Source organism: Pectinophora gossypiella, chromosome 5 (assembly GCF_024362695.1).
Source record: "Pectinophora gossypiella chromosome 5, ilPecGoss1.1, whole genome shotgun sequence".
NCBI lineage: Eukaryota > Metazoa > Arthropoda > Insecta > Lepidoptera > Gelechiidae > Pectinophora > Pectinophora gossypiella.
In genome coordinates, this window is record NC_065408.1 from 13546779 (window position 1) to 13560808 (window position 14030).

Genomic DNA, 14030 nt, shown 5'->3' on the forward strand with positions numbered 1-14030 from the left:
GCACCAGTAACAAGACTCACGACGCATGGAAACCGGATTTTCTCAGGGATATTTTGAATGGAAATTGTTGCAAACTCAAATTCTGCATTTCGACTTAGTCTCCGATACAATAGAGTTATGTTAATGAACTAATTAACTGGTAAATACAACCTGAACGCTGTTTCTCGATACATAAAATTTATTCCGAAACGGATTAGCATTAAAACGAGAAGTAAAATACCTACCTATTCCAATATTTATAAAACTTGTAACTATATATTTTATTTTCCAACTAAAGTACTTATTCTTAAGTTTTTCCTTTGAATCGAAAAAAAAAAAAAACAATTTGTCAAATAATCAGAAACATACGTAACTTTGTCACATCCAACTTTACGCTTAAGTTTACTTATTTATATTTATTTTAAACTCTAAAACATGCGTTCCAAATATAAAATAACCCAAACATTCCTGCAGATATATCGCAAAAAAAAACCAGTTGTTCAACAAAACATTATAGTTTGTAAAAATAAGACAGAAATAAAAGTCAACATTTGCAAGGTCCAAACAGGTTGGAGTTTTGCGACCAGAAAATTCCTTTACTTTTGTGAAAGTGGACGAAACACTGTGAAAGAGTTAATCAAACAATACTTTCTTCTGTATACTGCTGGTAATAAACACGTTATGTGAGGCTTGTAGAGCGCAGAGCTCTACGTAGTATGTAGCCTAATGGCTTAGAATAAAGAACATAATACTAGGTATAGAACGGTAACTCTCCGCACCAAGTCGGCGCCGACCTCACCCCCTCTGGGTTTTACTTTAGTCTTATCTTCATCATCAATTTAAGAGCCACGCTCTTGTCGGTGCAGCATTTTCCATTCCATTCTATCAAAGGCCAATTTCTTGACTTCCCTATAAGACACGACGTTAACCTTTTCTTTCAATCTGTTCCATGTAAGCTCTTCTTGGTCTTCCCCTTCCTAGCCTTCCTTCTATGATGTTTTTAATAAATTCGTCGTGTCTTATTGGGTATCCAATCATCTTGCCTCTTCTGTCCTCAATAATTCTAAGTATTTGTCTCTTTTCCCTTACTCTTACTAGCACTTCCTCATTTGTAACCCTTTCTGTCCAACTTATTCTTTCCATCCTCCTCCAACACCACATTTCAAAGGCCTCGAGTCTCTCTCTGTCCTTCTGTGTCAGTGTCTAAGTTTCACATCCATAGAGGGCTATACTCCATACTTTGTTTTGACACATCTTTTTTTGATTGCTTCGGCAATCTTAGCCTTGAATATGCACCCCTTGTTATGGAAAGCTTGTTTTGCCATTGCTATAATTATAGTCTTATCTTAAACGGCCGTATCCGCTAAGGAGTAACAGGGCGAGGGCGCGGACTGTATCTCGCTCACACTTATGCGTTAGGTAGCACGCGGTAAGAATGAGATTTTTGTGTGGAGTGTTCGGAGTGTACCAAAGGTACTTGTTAACTGTCTCTGTCTATTTTTTTCCATAATGTCTCCATGTAAAGAAGCGAGCTAACTAAATCAACAATTGGGTATTCTTACAGCATACCTCTGAACTGAACCACTTTCTCCCATATTGGTGCAAACGAAGGAACGTCGACGACCGCGTTTTTACAATTAGCAGGTTTTTTAAAAACTGAGCTACGACGCCGAATTTTCACTCTAGTGTTGCAATAGAGAGCAGTTTAAAAAACTGGGTCACTGAGCTGAAATAGTATTGAATATTACGAGTTTTTACAGTTCCACGATATGTACACGCCTTAAAAACTTGATAAAAATCTCAGATGATAAAATAAATAAACAAACGACAATCAAAGACAGACAGAGTCATTCAATGAGTTAGTCGTAAAGACTATCTGCTATGCGGCAAAAGCAGAGCGATACATCTCTCTCCTTTCTGTCGTTAGGTAAATACTTTTTAGTCCCTTCTATCAGAGATTTACATAATACTGTAGAGTAAAGAATAATACTACGTATAGAACGGCAACTCTCCGCTCCCCACCAGCGTAAATCAACAACAGCAACAGCTGTCTTTAATATGTCCAGCGTCCCAGCGGAATGACCCTAAAAGTCACAAAATCCGTTGCTAACTTAGGTATTTACGATTGTTTACAAAATCACAATTGCACATGAGTTTCAAAACAATATATTTTAGACATGGATTTATGGTTTCCTAATACAATTTTACAAAATATTCATGACCTAGCCAATATAATCTGGATTGTGCAATAGTGCATTAAAATATAAAGTATGTAATAAAGTACTGACTGACCTTGGTACAAACACTAAACAGCAACCTCGACAAATAGACTAAAATTAGAGGAAGTATTTACTGGACGTAACACATGTAACGATCTATTGTTAAATAAATTATGATAAATAGTTAGTTCTATTTTCACGGATGGGATATTTTGTCTAACTGTTGCCCGCGATTGCGTGCGCGATGAATCTCTTCTATCCCCTTTTGGGGTTGAATTACACAAGCACACACAAGACACAAAATCCCAGAGCAACTGCTAGTTGTTCTCACAGTTTTTCTACATCTTGACTGTGGCTATCCCCGATAGAAAGCCATAAACTAAATCAGTAAAAAAATTGACAACACATGACCATCGATTTAAACACAGACAACTGGAAACCAGTTTTCCAATGAATCGAAAATACATTTTTGTGTAAGTGGACTAACAATTTTGATCGAACGAAAATTACCGGTTTTTAGAATGTATAAGTTTGCCTTGAGATACTTAAGATGTCATTTCTGACAAGTAATTTATGATCCTGTATTCGCTAGGAATACATTATTGCACACCTAGTGCTTCGGCAAATTACACAGCTACACTTACACCTGATAACTACCAAATATCCTATGTATCATAGATCACACTTAATAGGCATGTTATCTTAAATTTTGTTCAGGGTGTTTTGGTCAGGGTGGACCATTTGTCCAGCAAACTAATTAATACCATTTATGGGAAATTCACAATGAGACACGTAATAAACAAGCTATAAGTATAACGTTTAATTTTCTTTTTATCATTCATAAAGTCTGAAAAGCAATGAACAACAGTATATGACGCGATTGTTCAACTGGGAAACCATCTACGGCCGCGGGTGTTTTTGCGACGCATATACGGCTCACCAGTTGAGATAATGGCTCACAGTTCGTAATAGTAGTCGGTAGCAGATTGGCCGACAAAATCTATCAAACGTGTCATAACAAATAAAAGTATGGCATTGTAGAAACAAACATAGCGATATCGTTACCTTGTAGCGAAAACCAGGTAAGCGCCTTTTTGAAAATTTACATCCGGATGCGATTTTTGTTAACAAAACCTCGCAATAACACGTCATTACTTTTTAACCAGTTTGTAACTAACTATAGTCAACACTGTTCTTAAGACCATACTTAGTAGTATGGTCTTGAGACTGAAATAAATGTTTGAAACAAAAGACCATTTTATTACCTATAGGTATACTACGCCAGAAAAGTGCTTGTCTACCACCAAAATTACATAGTGCTCTAAAATTTTCTTCGATCTTTTAAGGCTCATTAATCTAGGGTCCAAAGGGTCTAGGGTGTGAAGAGCACCCCACACACCCCATTGTACTACATGGAATGCAATAAATAATTGAGAATTGAGCTTACATGGAACAGATTAAATAAAAGGTTAACTCTCATAGGGAAGTCAAGGAATTGGCCTTTGATAGACTGGAATGGAAAATGCTACACGGACAAGAGCGTGGCTCTTAAATTGATGATGATAAATCTAGGGTCCCTAGCCCAGGGATACGGGTGAAGAACTCAACGAGTGCAGAGGCGGAGGTGGAAGTCATCGTTACGGCAATGCAGGCCGGAAGGGTCAAGTCACAGGGACTGTGACCTGGAACCTGATAGAGGGCAGCAATAACTGTCAGTACTATTCAGAGGCGCAGGACAGGAGACCTAGTACGGCTTTGAAACAGTTACTCTGGGCGCCATCCCACTCGCGTCAGACAGACTACTGCGGGGCGGAATGCAAGAGGGAAACCACTGCCCTATTTTTCCCTAAAAAAGTAGCACGAAAAAAGCTACACCGACAACAGCATCGCTCTTAAATTAATGATGATGAATCTAGGGTTCATTGGAAAAATAAAAGCCATCTATAGAGCTTGATAGGATTTTATTTATTCAATCAAATTTGATAAATATACTGGACTCAAACATGAACATAAAAACATATTTATCTACAACTGACGTTTTGTGATCATATTGATATAACGTATGAATCGTCATTCATACGACATACGATAACAATAATAAAGAAACAATGTACCGACTAATTCCTGCACACGCAATAAAAATACAATATTAAGGAAACAATTTAAAAGAAATCCTAACTACGCGATTACTAATTGTTGTATTGTCGTAAAAAATAATAAAATAAATAGTGATGAAATTGAATTTAAACAAAGAAAGATAAGTCTTGTTTTTTTTTCATAAACTAGCTAATGTCAGCGACTACACTCACTTTCGAAAAAGGAAAAGACTACGAAAAATATTTATGATACTTGTGATAGAGTTGGACTTCCTCTTCCAACTCTATCACAAGTATCATAAAGGTAATACGGAAATTTTACAACATTGAGTGATCACCTCATTACAATCTAAGAGAGCAGGTTCACTTCCTGCTTTGAACCTATACCTATGCATTTTTTTTTTCGATTCATGTATCACGGAAAACATTGCTGCATCGTGACACCCATTTGCTGTCCAAAATATTTTTGGACGCATATTGCCTAACCGTAATTGGCCTAGTTTTCCCATCGAGTTGGAAAGTTATACGTACATGTCGCGTTCAGACCCAGGCTGTTTTAAAGAAAGGCGAGCATGAAGTCTTTGATGAGAGTGGAAGAAGCGAAAGTGGTGTGTCAGGATCGTAGTAGGCGGAATTCCATGGTCTCTGCCTACCCAACGGGAAATAGGTGTGATCTTACGTATGTATCTAGATTCACTTTCACGGTGGGTAGGTTATTGCCCTGCCTGACCATACAGGTATATTTCATGCAAAGTCCGACTCGGGCAAATCGAATAGTTAGATATTTCTTCTATGTTGTTTACAATACAATACAATACAAATACACTTTATTGCACCAAAATAAAAAGAAATAATTACAAAAAGTCTCAACTAAGTACATGGCAAATGGCGGCCTTATCGCTTAAAGCGATTTCTTCCAGACAACCATTTGTTGTTTATTATTCCGGCCATGTCACAGAGTCCAATTGACAATTGACAGCCTTTAAAAAAGAAAAGATTTCTTTCTTTGCCGTAATTTGCCGCATACATAACATAAACAGCCTATATCCGTCCCACTGCTGGGCACAGGCCTCCCTTCAGTCAACCGGGACGCCCCCTTTTACATGGGACTTGAACATAGCTGGCGAAGAGTGGGTGTATATACCTACAGCATTTTAGTGACATGGTACCGAATACTGAGGGGAATGATTCACACTACGATTCTGAGTTAATATCGAGAGGAATTTTACTTCAAAAAATTCAATTGTTTTCAATTCTATACTTTTGCGACGGAAAATTCCACTTGATACTAACTCAGAATAATGAGCTGAATCATCCCCCTCAATACTCACCCCTTACAAGTATGTACAAGTAACCAGATAAGTACATATGGGTGCTAATGACATCGTAACGGATACTGAGTGGGATGATAACGATCATGATTTTGGGTTGATAACAAGTGGAATTTCCTCTCCGAAAATACATGAAAATTTGAAAATGAAAATTCCACTTGATATCAACTTAGAATCATGGTCTGAATCATCCCTCAGATTTCGTTACGATGTCACTAACTGAAAAAAAATTGAAACCTAAACCTACTCAAATGTCGATTTCACCATCCAGGTAGAATTTATACCAATAGTTACATAGCATACTTTAACATTATCGGGTAACAGAGTGACATTACATACTGAAAGTAATTGATATCTCGCGGTTTCTCCATACAAGTATTTGTAAGTACTATTAAGTTAGTATCTATAGGTATACCTAATTTGATTTCAGTTTTGTAACTGTCACAGACTATGTCGTACTATTTGTATCAATGTGTTACGGTAATGTCAATGATGTTACAATATTTGTTGCGTGTTACAAACACATTTTAGTTACGGAAATATGGTTGCTGTAATAATAATAATATAAACACTTTATTGCACAGAAGGAACATAATGTTAATACGAGTACAACACAAACAATATAATGTACAGTCATGAGCAATATCATGTACCCACTTTAGAACCCTGTCGCACTATCATATTTGACATTTAATAAGACTTCGGTTTAATTTGTCAAAAAAGTTAATGTGACATGGTTTCAAAGTGTATACATATTAGTACTCGTGACCGTACTATTCAAAAGAAAGTTACAAGTTCTTCTTATCGTGCGGGTTGTGAGGTGGAATACTAACCTCATCATCATCAACCCTGGTGTCAGGGTTATTACTGAGCCGCCAAAGACCCCCGACTCATGGCTGGCTTATGTAACGACTACATACTTACATCGGTAAGTAGTAACCGGGACCAACGGCTTAACGTGCCTTCCGAAGCACGGATCACATTACTTTCGAACCATCAGGTGATCAGCCTGTAATGTCCTGACCAAACTAGGGATCACAAAGTGATTTTTGTGATATGTCCCCACCGGGATTCGAACCCGGAGCCTCGGGATCGTGAGCTCAACGCTCAACCACTGGGCCACGGAGGCCGTTACAAGTTTTGTTACAAGTAAATACCTAAGTATGAGCCTGTGCAAAAGAAAGAAGAAGAGTATGGAGTTCCTTACACCCGTTGCTCCTACTATTATACTCGCATACACTAAACTCGCATACTCACACATTCATATTCCTACTTAACACACTCACCCTTCGCTCTAATACTTAGATGTAAGTTTAATTTTAAGTTTCCCTTGGCAAACTATGCGCCAACATCACATGTACCCATTTTTTTTACGGTTTCCCAAGATACAGGCTCCGCCTAGTTTGGGAACCTCTGTTCATTTGGATATATTTTTAATATAAGAACCCATCCTACTTTATGTGCCTGATTGTATTGTCATTTTCATTTTTCATTGCACGGTGCTGCTTAATATCTGAAGGCAACATCATCAGAACATACGTCATTAACTCATCACGCTATTACTTAAATAACAATAAGTGATGTGATATCACGTGTACTACGTGTAGTTATTTTAATGAACTACTTTTACGCACAGACTCGATAATTATGACATGCGCATTTTTATCTCATAAACATTAAAAAAAGATGATAAACTAAACAGGATTTATTAAATCAGATTTTACTATCAATGTCTGTATTAAAGAATGAGTGTGACTAATGTCTGCATTTTGTCCATTTAGTATTTACTAAATGTAACATTCCTAAGTCCATCTCAGAATAAGAAATTAAAAGTGGTCGCGAAAAAAATTATGATTGCTTGTGATGGGACCTATCGGTACGGCAATGCAGGACGGAAGGGCCAAGTCACAGGGACTGTAACGTGGAACCTGACAGAGGGCAGCAGTAACTGTCAGTACCATTCAGAGGCGGAGGACAGGAGTCCTAGTACGGCTTTGAAATAGACTACTCTAGGCGGCATCGTACTCGCGTCAGAGTAATAAGGGGTGGAAGGCAAGAGGGAAAACACTGACCTATTTTACCCTAAAAAAATATCATGGAGAATGCTACACCGACAAGAGCGTGGCTCTTAAATTAGTAATGCTGTGACTCTCCCCTTTAGGTATTACGGGAGTGATTTTTTCGTAAATATCTTATCAATAATCATCTGTTTCTAATTTCAAAATCAACTGAGTAGGTAGGTACAATTAATTTAATTTAATTTATCCATTAAAATTAAAATTGAATATTTATGAAATTAGAATTTTCTTTAAATTATATAAAAATGTTTCACTAAAGCAGTTGCATAAATTACTAATTGAAATTTAAATTAATATAAAACTATTTACATATTACTTTCATACCTTTCAACGTGCTCTTGATGTTGGCATCAAATCAAATTAAATGTTGTGTCAGTATCGTTGAACGATTAGATTAGGTTTGTACATTTACAATCACAATGTTCTTTCGTTTATTTATTTTGATAAATATAAATCTAGTCAAGTAGTATTTATAATATCTCAGGAATTAACACAATTACTAAGATACATTAATTTATTACTACTTAATGAATGCCTTAAAATAATAGGTACTTAAATTAGGTAAGTACCTACATTTATTCTAGAATATATCCATATGTAATTATACTATATATATTATCATATATATATATACGATTACGCGAAACTAAAAATAAACATACATAATTAAAATCACGAGCCGGTAGAGGTCCAAAAAGCTAGTCATAACCGTAATCATAAATATTAATAAATTTTCTATGGACTGAATAATACAATTTTAGCGCAAAAACATGATTTACAAGTAAAAAAAAGAAAAAAAAATACTTACGTCAGAATAAGAAAAGAGAAGAGTAAATGCTCAGAATCCCACACAAGTGCACTACACAGTTCTTCGTTTACAAATCGAATCTATATTATTCTCTTTTTAAATAGATTTTTTTTAAATCGTTATTTGTATTTTCGCGACGCGTGCGATCGTCCCGGCGTGTCGTCGCGGAATGATAACAAGTGAATGAGACCCGCACATTAGTTTCAAGTGCTCAGGTGTCTACACCATAATGTGATAAAACAGGGCCGCTTTGTGGACCCGTCTCTTTGAGGCCCCGCTTCAGATGGGTCCACATACAGAGTGTCAGTGACCGAACACTGAGGGGGATAATTTAGCACATTATCCTGAGTGAATATCAAGTTTACCGTCGCAAAATTCATCTTCTACTATCGTGTGGGTTGTGAGGTGGATTAGCAACCCCATCAACCCTGTTGTCAGGGTTAGTATTGAGCCGCCAAAGACCCCTAACATGGCTCATATAACGACTACTAACTTACATCAGTAAGTAGTAACCGGGACCAACGGCTTAACGTGCGTTCCAAAAATTCCTGACTATTGTATTTTTAAATTTTCAGTTCTAAACTTTTGCGACGGAAAATTCTACCCGATATTAACTCAAGATCATGTGCTGAATCATTCCCTTCAGTATTCGGTACGGTGTTACTAACACCCTGAGTATTGCTCCACTTATCCCCGTATCGTATTGGGAGCGTATAAAGACCTAGTATCATGAACGTGTCCACACTGGCGATCACAATACGCGTCGATGGTACAGGATTGGACCCTATTTTACATACAAAGATGCAATAGCCATAATCCTTATTGGGGTATCTAAGGTTACAAGTGGTCACAAGACAAACTATACTAACTAATATAGGCTCGCATTTGACCACAATCTCATCTGATGGTAAGTGACGATGTAGTCTAAGGTGGACCACGCTTACCTAGCTAATGCCTATTCACTCTAACCTTGAATGCTCTCAGATTTTAACGAGTTGGAAAAGCAAACGACAGAGAGTTCCGGTCCTTTGCTGTTCGCATCAAAAAGAAAGAGGCAAAACGTTTAGTGCGGATTGGTCTCATTCACAACATAAGGATGAAATGCCTGCCGACGTCTAGTTGTATGTAGATGGAATGGAGCGGGTGGAATTAACTCGTGAAGTTCCTGCGCACACTCACCGAAAAACCTATCTATAAATGGTGTACTCACATGCCCGCAATGTGCGAGGATCTTTTCCAATAAGATTGGCTATGTGAGAACACATGAACGTCGGAGTTGAAGCAGTCGCCGTAGCCGAAACCGGATGGATCACATCATCATCATCATCAAAACCTACCGTCATCCCACCAAGAAAATATTAAAATAGTTTTTATTTGCAAGTCACATCACACCTGATGCAAAGATTACCACGTCTATTATATCTATTGGGAACTACTTCAGATATTTTGTCCTATGATAAATGCGATGAATTTCATAGCGACAACAAGATACGATGCCATCGCATAGCTTATGTTTCACAGTCGAAGTAATCGCTTAGTCGATATCGATAAAAATAAAATTTAGAATAATAACAAAAAGTACTTTCTAAATATATACCTAATAAAGGAGAAATTGGCTCAATCGCGCACAGTTTAAACTGCTACTAAAGTATTTTTGTGCACAAGACATATTTTCTTAATGTAGGCAAACATTAATTAGGGGTTTTTGGAAAGGGCCAGGTGAAAAGATGGTATGCGACAGTTATTCTAACTTGATGAACAGGTGACAGCCCTAAATCAAGTGGCGGAATGTAGGCTGAAACTATTTATAGGTAAAGTATACCTTTATCAAACCATCAGTTATGTGACACCAGTAATTCCAAATAATTTAACTCAGAGGAAAATAGGGATGCAAATTCTGGTCGACAACTCTAAAAATAGTACCGTCCTTCAGTTACGACGAATGAAAGATAGAGATAAAGCCAGTTTTAGAATTGGGATACTAATTTAAAATCAAGTTGGTGTCTGCAGGAACCACCACGACCATTTACCTACACCAATCCGCCACCATCACCACCATTCTACACCACCGCCACTACCACACCATCACCATTACCACCACACCATCACCACCACACCATCACCACACACCATCACCACCAACACCACCATTCTGCACCATTTTATACCAATTCATGACACGCAGCATTCCTATCTTCTTATCGTGTGGGTTGTGAGGTATTCAACAATCCTGGTGTCAGGGTTATTATTAACCGTCAAAGGCCCCTGACATGACTCGTGTAACGACTAGAAATACTTGCATCAGTTAGTAGTAACCGGGACCAACGGCTTAACGTGCCTTCCGAAGCACGGATCATCTTACTTTCGGACAATCAGGCGATCAGCCTGAAATGTCCTAACCAAACTAGGGATCACAGAGTGATTTTTGTGACATGCCCCCACTGGGATACGAACCCGGGGCCTCCGGATCATGAGCCCAACGCTCAACCACAGGACCTCGGAGGCCGTTAGCATTCCTATAACTATAATCAATGACGTCATCGGTTTCAGTTATTCAGTTAGAGAACTGCCGATGTATGAATGACAAGGCAGTTCTTATATTGCCTACAATGGTGCAACAATTATATGCATTTTCTAGTACCTCGCCTAGATTAAATGAGGAAAAAATTGCCATAGAAAATTACATGTGACAAGCATTTCAAATATGTAAAGGTTTGTTTTTAAATAAAATTTATTTATTTATTTAATAAAATAGGTTCGCGTTTGACCACAATCTCACCTGATGGTAAGTGACGATATGGTCCAGTGTGGATCACGCTTACCTATCAAATGCCTATTCATTCTAGCCTTGAATACTCCCAGATTATAACGACTTGGAAAAACAGACGACGGCAGACGGTTCCAGTCCTTTACTTACTTTACAGTTCCGATAGTTTTTGTGTAAATGTTTTATGTACCTTTTGAACAGATAATAACGAAATATTGAGGTGATCTTAGTCTAGATAGCAATATGACATAATATATATAACATAGGAGCTCGGTGGCGCAGCGGTAAACGCGCTCGGTCTGCGATTGTTGAAGTTAAGCAATTTTAAGGCCGATCATAGGATGGGTGACCACAAAAAAAAAAGAAAAAAATTTTCATCTCGAGCTCCTCCGTGCTTCGGAAGGCACGTTAAGCCGTTGGTCCCGGCTGCATTAGCAGTCGTTAATAACCATCAATCCGCACTGGGCCCGCGTGATGGTTTAAGGCCTGACCTCCCTATCCATCCATAGGGAAGGCCCGTGCCCCAGCAGTGGCGACGTTAATGGGCTGATGATGATGATATAACATACATAAACTCACGACTATATCCCAATTGGGGTAGTTAGAGGAAGAAATACATCCATCGAAAGATGAACTAAGTAGACCAACGTGATAGATGATGAGCCGTATTGCAGCTGTGACTGTGTTAGCAATATGACTAACCACATTCAATACTATATCGCAAAACGACTAGATATCATTTTACAAGGTACAATTCTTTATTGCACAGAAGGAACATATAACACAGGAATACCTACAAATTAAACAAACGAACAAAAGGCGACCTTATACCATTTCACACAAAATTCCACTTGATATTAACTCAGAATACCTAATAAGCTGAACCATCCCTCTCAGTATTCGTTACGATGTCACTTACACCCCGTTCGAGTACATACGGGTAGCCATACAAGTAGGTATGGGTGTTAGTGACACCGTAACGAATACTGAGGGGGATGATTCAGACTATGATTCTGAGTTGATATCAAGTGGACTTTCCTGTCGGAAAATTCATAAATTTTAGTGTTTTTTTTTAATTTATCAAAGTTCAAAGTGCTTCATTTGTAAGAATATAGGTAAGTACAAAATGATCTTATAGCTAGGATGTCTGCCATATTCAGTTCCATAGTTTTGCGACGGTAAATTCCACTTAATATTAACTCAGAATCATGGTCTGAATTATCCCTTAAAGATTTCGTTACGATATCGCTAGCACCCATTATATCTAGAATACGTAGAACTCAGAAGATAAGTTACATAATTAAATGGTTATAAATGGAAACCTAAGCCCAAGTCTAACTGAATCATCGATCCGTTATAAATGAACCGTATTGTGACGACACCAGCGCATAAGCAAAAACGAGTAGAAACATCTTAAGCCGTGTTCACATTTATATGCGGAAGTAGACATTAGGCGGAAGACACACCGACGAAGATGAGTGATAAGAGGACATTATAGAAAGAAAAATACTCTGTAGGTATAGACTTCAGTTTTTTTTTATTGTGTCACTGTGAAATCATGAACTAAATGCCAAGCATTAGAATTAATAGGCTTTTTCTCTTAGAGAGTACATTTTTTCGCACTGCTTCTATCTTTGCTTGTACATCAGTCGTCACAAATCAATTTCGCATCAAAATATTACAATTATTTTGTTATTATTTACAATACCCTGGAAAACTGTTTAAACAATTTGTCTGCAGGAATAAGTCTCTAATAGAAAGTCACGTTTTTTTTAAGTTACGATAACAAAGATCCTATAATGTACCTATAAGGAAAAAAAAAGCCACGCTCTCGTTGGTGTAGGATTCTCCATTCTTGTCTATCAAAAGCCAATTCCTTAACTTCCTTATAAGACACGACGTTCGCCTTCTCTTTAATCTGTTCCATGTAAGCTCTTCTTGGTCTTCCCCTTCGTCTCACTTGATATTATATCTTTATATTTTTGTTGGTTTAACTTCATGTGCACAATAAAGAACTTGAAAACTCGCTGTGTTCCGCCCAGTGTGTCTCTTCATTAAGTTGCATCACACACAGAGTATAATTACTTGGTTAACAAGCATTGTTCTTATAGTAACTGTTTAATAATGTACCTGCTTCCGTCACTAGTGATATTTACATACATACATAGGGTTAGGAGGGGGTTAAGGGGGGGGGGGTTAAGGGGGGGGTTAAGAGGGGGGGTTTAGGGGGGGTAGGGTTGTGGTGGGGTTCTTTTTATTTTGTTGTAATAAAGTATATTTCTATTTGTGGTATTAATAAAGTAATCTCAGCTTCGAGACTACCCTAACGATCATGTCAATATGACAGTTCTTATACAGGCTGTTAGTTGATATATGTACGTAGTCGTTACATGAGCCAAGTCACGGGCCTTTGGCGGCTCAATAATAACCCTGATCGTAGTTTTTGAAGAATATCCAGTAGGTAATCCACGTTACAACCCACACGGTAGAAGAGACGCCCGGGGTCAATTGGGGTAGAATTTTGAGGAATTTAATAAGTGTTTTTGATAGTACTACATTATTTCGTCAATACCACCATTCGGGGTTCACACACAAGCGAGAGTAAAAAGTTTTTAATAATATGTTTTTTAAATGAATAAAGTATTTTTGGTGTGTTTCTATTGGGTAGCTAGGCTGATTAACCGAAATATAAAATATAGAAAATATCAAAAACCACTTATTAAAGGCCTCAAAATTGTACCTAACCAACCCA

General features: G+C 37.6%; 1 protein-coding gene across 4 annotated transcripts in view; it reads right to left on the reverse strand.

Annotated features, from left to right (window-relative positions):
- The window catches only part of LOC126367052 (cystinosin homolog), an 83548-nt gene that overhangs the window by 56633 nt on the left and 12885 nt on the right, over positions 1-14030 (reverse strand). For 3 of the 4 annotated variants that reach the window (XM_050010443.1, XM_050010444.1, XM_050010441.1), the window contains exon 1: positions 8512-8695. The exons of the other annotated variant lie outside the window; for it this stretch is intronic. The gene's annotated coding sequence lies outside the window, so the exon portion shown is untranslated. Of the gene's footprint in view, positions 1-8511; positions 8696-14030 lie in introns of those variants that run through there. 4 annotated transcript variants of the gene reach the window in all.